Source organism: Peromyscus maniculatus, chromosome 16, assembly GCF_049852395.1.
Source record: "Peromyscus maniculatus bairdii isolate BWxNUB_F1_BW_parent chromosome 16, HU_Pman_BW_mat_3.1, whole genome shotgun sequence".
NCBI classification, from domain to species: Eukaryota; Metazoa; Chordata; class Mammalia; order Rodentia; family Cricetidae; genus Peromyscus; species Peromyscus maniculatus.
Window position 1 is genome coordinate 36,057,981 of NC_134867.1, and position 6,000 is coordinate 36,063,980.

General features: G+C 43.9%; 1 protein-coding gene across 2 annotated transcripts in view; it reads right to left on the bottom strand.

Annotated features, from left to right (window-relative positions):
- Nucleotides 1-3,672, bottom strand: part of Stx7 (syntaxin 7) — a 38,505-nt gene extending 34,833 nt beyond the window's left edge. The window contains exon 1 of one of the 2 annotated variants that reach the window (XM_006986691.4): nt 3,557-3,672. The gene's annotated coding sequence lies outside the window, so the exon portion shown is untranslated. Of the gene's footprint in view, nt 1-3,550 lie in introns of both variants that reach the window. The other variant, XM_006986692.4, reaches the window with a different exon arrangement.
- Between the last annotated feature and the right edge of the window lie 2,328 nt (nt 3,673-6,000).

The following is a 6,000-nucleotide window of genomic DNA, read 5'->3' on the forward strand; positions in this document are numbered from 1 at the left end:
AGCCTAATCTCCCTCCCACAAAGGGACTATGATCAGAGTCCTGCTAATGTGTGCAAAGGATTTTGGCTTTCTCTTAGCTCTCAAAATCCATGTACATATAACAGTCCAAACCTCAGTGTTTTCTTTTTTCTTTTTTCCCAAAAAGTAAGTCACTGAGTCAGTCACAATCACAGCCTGTTGCCTGTTGCTCTCATCCTTGGACTCAAGCAAGCTAACTGGAGAATGTCCCTGTTGGTGACACATGGGCTTCATTCATTCAAAGAGCTATCCTCTTCACCTGTTCAGAATTTGTCAGAGGAAGGGTATAGAGGTGACCACCTCAGTGCAGTCTTGAGTGATGAAGGAGCAGCGATCTGAGAAATAGTTGAATATTTCCTGCACATGGTAGCTTTAATGATTATTTTAAAATTAATTATTATTTTATTATAATTATTATAATAAATTAATGATTCTCAAAAGCCCATGTGGTAGGTATAATTACCACTGTAGTGTTTCACAAAGAAACTGGGGCATCACAGAACGAATAACTTGTATATGATAAGCAAAGGACCTAAACTCTGGATGTAAATCTGGGAGCTCCCATTTTTCTCAAACACTAGACTAAATCCTATTGCTTTCTGTAGAACAACTTAGGACAGGTGGAGCAATGCAACTACACAGCCAAAACTCGCCACCTTCCTGCTGGCCCACAGGTCTTGCTATCCTGACTCCTTCAACGCAGAACTGTCAATGGATGGAGGTAATAACACTGAGCAGCACCCTCCCTGTCTGTACTGTTCAGCTAATGAATGATGACATTTTCAAAGACTCAGAAATGTCAATGGTGGAAGTAATAACACTGAGCAGCACGCTCCCTGTCTGTACTGTTCGGCTAACGAATGATGGCATTTCAAAGACAACAAGAGTGGGATCATCTGATATGATACAATGTAAGTGGGACAGTGGTTATCTTTGCTGCAAAAAAAGAAATACACATACAAGTACATAGTTATCGATAAAAAAGTTTACGACTTTTACAAGTGAGCTAATTAATGCTATGTTTATAAAATGTTTGTGCTCTGTAACCATCCCCAGTACCTATCTTGAGCTGCAAGGCACTAAACCCACTTCAAATTCCTGGTGCCTTTGCTCAAAATAATTATATATAAATCATCGCGTGCACCTGCACTGCCTGCAGAGTAGCTACTATTGACGTGGACTATTAAAATGAATTAAGTTAAATGGAAGCCACCCAAGCCACCTTTCAAGTGCTCAGAAATTATATGTGGCCAGTAGCCAGAAGCTTGGACAGCTCACATATCCATTTCTATCACCGCAGAAAGTTCTATTGGACAGTGTTCAACTCAACATCTTAGTAATTATCTTTTTATGAAGACATATAAACACTGTAAGGTGAAAGAGGAGAAGGGAGTTCAAAGGGCAACACCCAAAATGAGAGCTGTCTCAAGACTGTGGCTAAAGAACCAAAGAGAAGTTCAGAGAAATGTTTGAGGCCGATGGTTGAATGTAAAACACCGCCCTGCAGTTACGACTGGACATACTGTTGAATCCTTAAGACTTCCACTAAGCACATACAAGTTTAAAATTTAGCCTGCTCAAAACAGATGGTCAGTTTCACTTTCTTAATCATGAACACCAGTGAAACACACTGGACTTTCTTCTCATCTGTCCCCCAGGGTTTTTATTTGTGTGTGTTTGTGGTGTGAGAGGTGGAGTGGAACCTGGTTCTATTCTCTAGTACTTGGCTACAAAATGGGTCAGGAATCAATGTTTGTAGTGTGAACGAACAAGTGTACCAATTTCCTAAGAACACATACCCAGCCTGAGAGTAAATATTAACATTTCTAAAACACTAAATTCCAGGCTTTTCCGGGTGCCATTTTCCTGTCTCTAGAAGGCTTTCCCCTAGGTCCTCACGTGACTACTAGCTCCTTTTTTCAGCAAGCTGTTATCACATGCTAAAGATGCCAGATCTGAAATGAGAAGTCACTACTATTGCTCTCTGTCAATGTAACTTCTGCTTCAAACCATGTATAGTACTTAAAAGATCCAAAGACGAACACTGTATTTTCAATCCCCAAGACAAACAAGAGAGGAATCAATCATAGGAGATAATCAACGGACATGAGGGTGCTCAATCTTCCATCAGGGTGTTCATTCCACAAACTACCGAAGTGCATTTCAGCCCAGCTCCTTCATCAATTAAAATATTATGCTGCACTATTTAGTTTTAGCTTAGTTCACCAAGGATTCCTCCACCCCTTGTGGTTTTACACATTAATATTTCAAGTTACACTGAACCACAGTGAACTGTAGGTGGATTATTAAAAATTAACTGTAGGTGTTTTAATCTAATAGTAATAGTATACATAGCAATAATATTTTGTAGTGCTGAAGACTGAACCAGGGCCTTGTGCATACTAAGCAAGAACTTCACCCTTGAACTACATGTAGCTGGACCTCATTATTAATAAATTTCAACCAGCAGCACTTGGATGAACTTGGGATCATAATCAAAATTAGAAAGGACTGTTAATCGGGAGCAATATAAGAAGTAAACTAGCTGAAGGAAAATAACGCTGCTGAGTTAATACAGTGTCACATTAACTTCCCCAGACACTGGGAAGCGACTCTTTAATTCTTAACTAGTAGTCACAAGCCTGGGGCCAACTTCGGAAGCGGCAAAGCCAAAGGCTTTCACATCACATCACGAGACACAATTTAACAGTCTCTGCCCAGTGCAGCTCAGAGTACACGTAAAAGAAATGCCCACCTCCAACAGGACCAAACCCAACCGTGTTTCATGGTTACTTCCTTTCTCCTCCCCGCCCCCATTATAGACCACTTGTAAATGATAATTATTGCCAGAATACAAGATCTGAAGCGATAAAAAGTGAGGTATGTATATAAAATCCAAGCATAATAAAAAATTAGAAGGGAAAATTAGCATTTGACTAGAAGGCTATCTTCCTCTCCCCCGACCCCTACCTACGCCTTTTTTTTTTCTTTTTTCTTTTTCTTTTTCTTTTTTCTTTTTTTTTTTTTTTTAGCCTGAATTTAACCTAGAAAACACAGGTGTGAATTCCTGGCATACTTTTGTTAAGGGTCTTGGGGGTAAATCAATTAAAGGCATGCACACAAGGCAGGTCAAAGAAAGTTAGCTTGTGTTTAAGTCAAGGCCAACAGCCCAGCAAACTCAAGGGGCGGCGGAAAAGAACCTGTGGCCAGACGATCAGGGCCCAGCGCCTTTGCTTTTCTGTTCTGGAAGGGAAGTGGACCGAGAATGCGGAATAAGGCAGTCGCCCGGTCGGGAGCTGGCGATGGGGTCCGGCCCCCAAAGCTGACAGGCTGCCGGTGTCCCCTGCCTTGCGCCCCGGAGTGCACGCGGGTCGCGTGTCCCCGAGTGTCCGGCGGGGCGTGGGAGCCCGAGAGGCGCCGGCCCTGCGTCCCTGGGGAGCCCGACTCCGTGCACCCAAAACCAGCCACCGCGGACTGCGCTTCTGGGGTGCCCCCACCTCCCGGACCCTCCTGCTCTGCAGCCGCCTCTTACCCTCACCTCATCGGCTTCCTTCTCCTCCCGGGCCAGCCGCTGTCACCCCGGGGGCCCACAGCCCTACGCTGCCAGTCTCAGCTGATGGGCGGTGGCGCAAGCAAGCCCACTGCGCATGCTCTGGGCGCAGCCCGGGAAAGGAGGGGGCGGGGCTCGCTTCTCTCCCATTGGCCAATAACAGCTAAAGCTTGAAGGGTCGAGCAAAATTGCTGGGGAGCCGTGCTCTGAAGCCTGACACACTGATGGTGGATGTCTACGTGCAAGGGAAGAGGAAGGGATTGAGGAGAGCCGTCTTCTTATTTATTTACGGTGGCGCCATCCTCCCTGGACTCAGGCCCCATCAGCTCCTGCGGGTCCTGTTTCCTACGCCTCAACTCGGCAGTAGACATTATTTACAACCCCACTTTAAAATGTCACAGGAAAAAAAAAAATGTCAAGGCAATCCTAGCTCAACTCAGGAAAGAACAAATGAAGAATCACCTCTGCGTGCCCACTTGGTAAAGGTGTTTTCTTAGTTCATGATCGTCCTCGCATCCTTGAAATACAGGATGCAGCTTTCCCGGGCTTTAAGAGCACAGAATGTTCCAACAATGAGAAGCATCAGCTGCTCAAATGAAAGAAATTCCTTGCCAAATTAATTAGAATATAGATTGCCTTGACCTTTGCCTATAATCAAGAGGGCGTTATTTTCGGAAAAGGTCATGAAGACATGTGATACCAAAAGCTCAGAAGAACTTCACTGTGCCTGTGTGTGGTGAGGGAAATCCAGAATATTGTGAGCTGGAACCACAGAGCAAACTGTACTTTGGTTGGTATCACACAAGCAAGCAAACGTAGATGATTTAGGTCAGACCAAAGCACTACCTCTTCCATGTAGGTTCCACACACAGTGGAGTGAGCAGATTGGTCAAAGAACATGCACCCATTTAAATCAATGTGATTCGGCTACAGCTTTCGTGAACTTTTGAATTGTGCTTAATTTTTCAGGTGCTGGAGATTGAACCAAGGGCCTTGCACGTGGGAAACAAGTGCCTTAGCTGTGTCCTGTATCCCCAGCCTTTCGTTTTTAAAACAGGGTCTTCCTAGGTCGCCCAAACTAACCTGGATTTCACTCTACAGCACAGTCAGGCCGTGAACTTGAAATCCTCCTGCCTTATCCTTCTGAGTAGCTAGAACTACAGACCTGCGTCACCCTCCCAGGTGCTTTGACGTTTTATTTTGAGGTGCTGGAGATCAAACCCAAGGCCTCGCACTTTGGGAAGATGATCCACCACTGAGCTATACCCATAGTTCCCACTGTGAACTTTTAGAAATATTAGCCCAATATATGTTTTAGCATTATATGTTTTTCAAAATACTGAGGAAATTCCAGTTTCCGTTTGAAGCCTCTCCTTTATTCAAAATTGTCACAATTTAAAAAATCATTCTTTGACAAGGCAGCAACCTCTGTAATAAAAATTCTTGTAACTGTTAAAACCACAGAGTCCCTTTCAGACAATCTGGTTCTGCTTTCTCATTCCACAGACTAAGGAACCTGAAACTTCACACACTTCCAGTCACACAGATCATTAGGAACAGCACAGGCTTGAGTCCTAAGCCCGACTCTAGAGTTCTTCCTGCCGCCTCACTCAATCAACAAATGGCTGCAGGGAATCTGCCCTGTACCAACTATCAAGCCTTGCACTACAGATATCAAAATGAGTAGAGTATTGCATTTTCCTGTGGGGTATGGTGTCTGTCCTTCACTTGACACCACAAGCTGTTCTGTGTTGACGATTTGTACAGAGCACCGTGGCAAGCCCAAGACGGGTGGCCTAACTGTAGAGTCAGTGATGGTTTTTGAAGCGGAAACAGGAGCAGAATTCTTGAAAGTTATATAAGAGTTTCACTGGAAGATGTGATGGAAAAGGACATTGTGGCAAAAGAAGGCATATGCAATGTGTGTGAATGCTTAGTTTATTTGGACAAAGCATGGTGCATGGATTCAAAGGATTAGACAGTGGAAATTCAAGTGTGGTTCTTAAAAGCCTCTATCTCATGTTGTAACTGATGAGAGTTGAGCTACTACAAGATTTTAAGGAAAGGTACAAAGAGGCCTTAATTCCACGCCACAAAGGAAACGCTGGGAGAAGTTAGGAAAATTAAAAAGGAAAAACAACAGAGAAGAAAGGCACTTAGGGGGTGTTGTAATAACCACATGGCTTGGTAAAGAATTTCATCGGTGTTGGAGATCTTGAAGGACTGTCCTAAGGTGAATATAATGGAGAAGGAGGGAGGTTGATGGGACAAATATTTAGTAAGGCTTGCAGATTGACTGGCTATGGAGAATGAAAGAGAGGATTTGTAAAATGGAGCTAATATCTAGTGTGCTTTCTATATGCCCTTCCAAGTTCTTTTTTCTAGAACCCTGGGCTGGGTGGAGGGGAGAGCATGGGGCCCTAGAGAAGGCC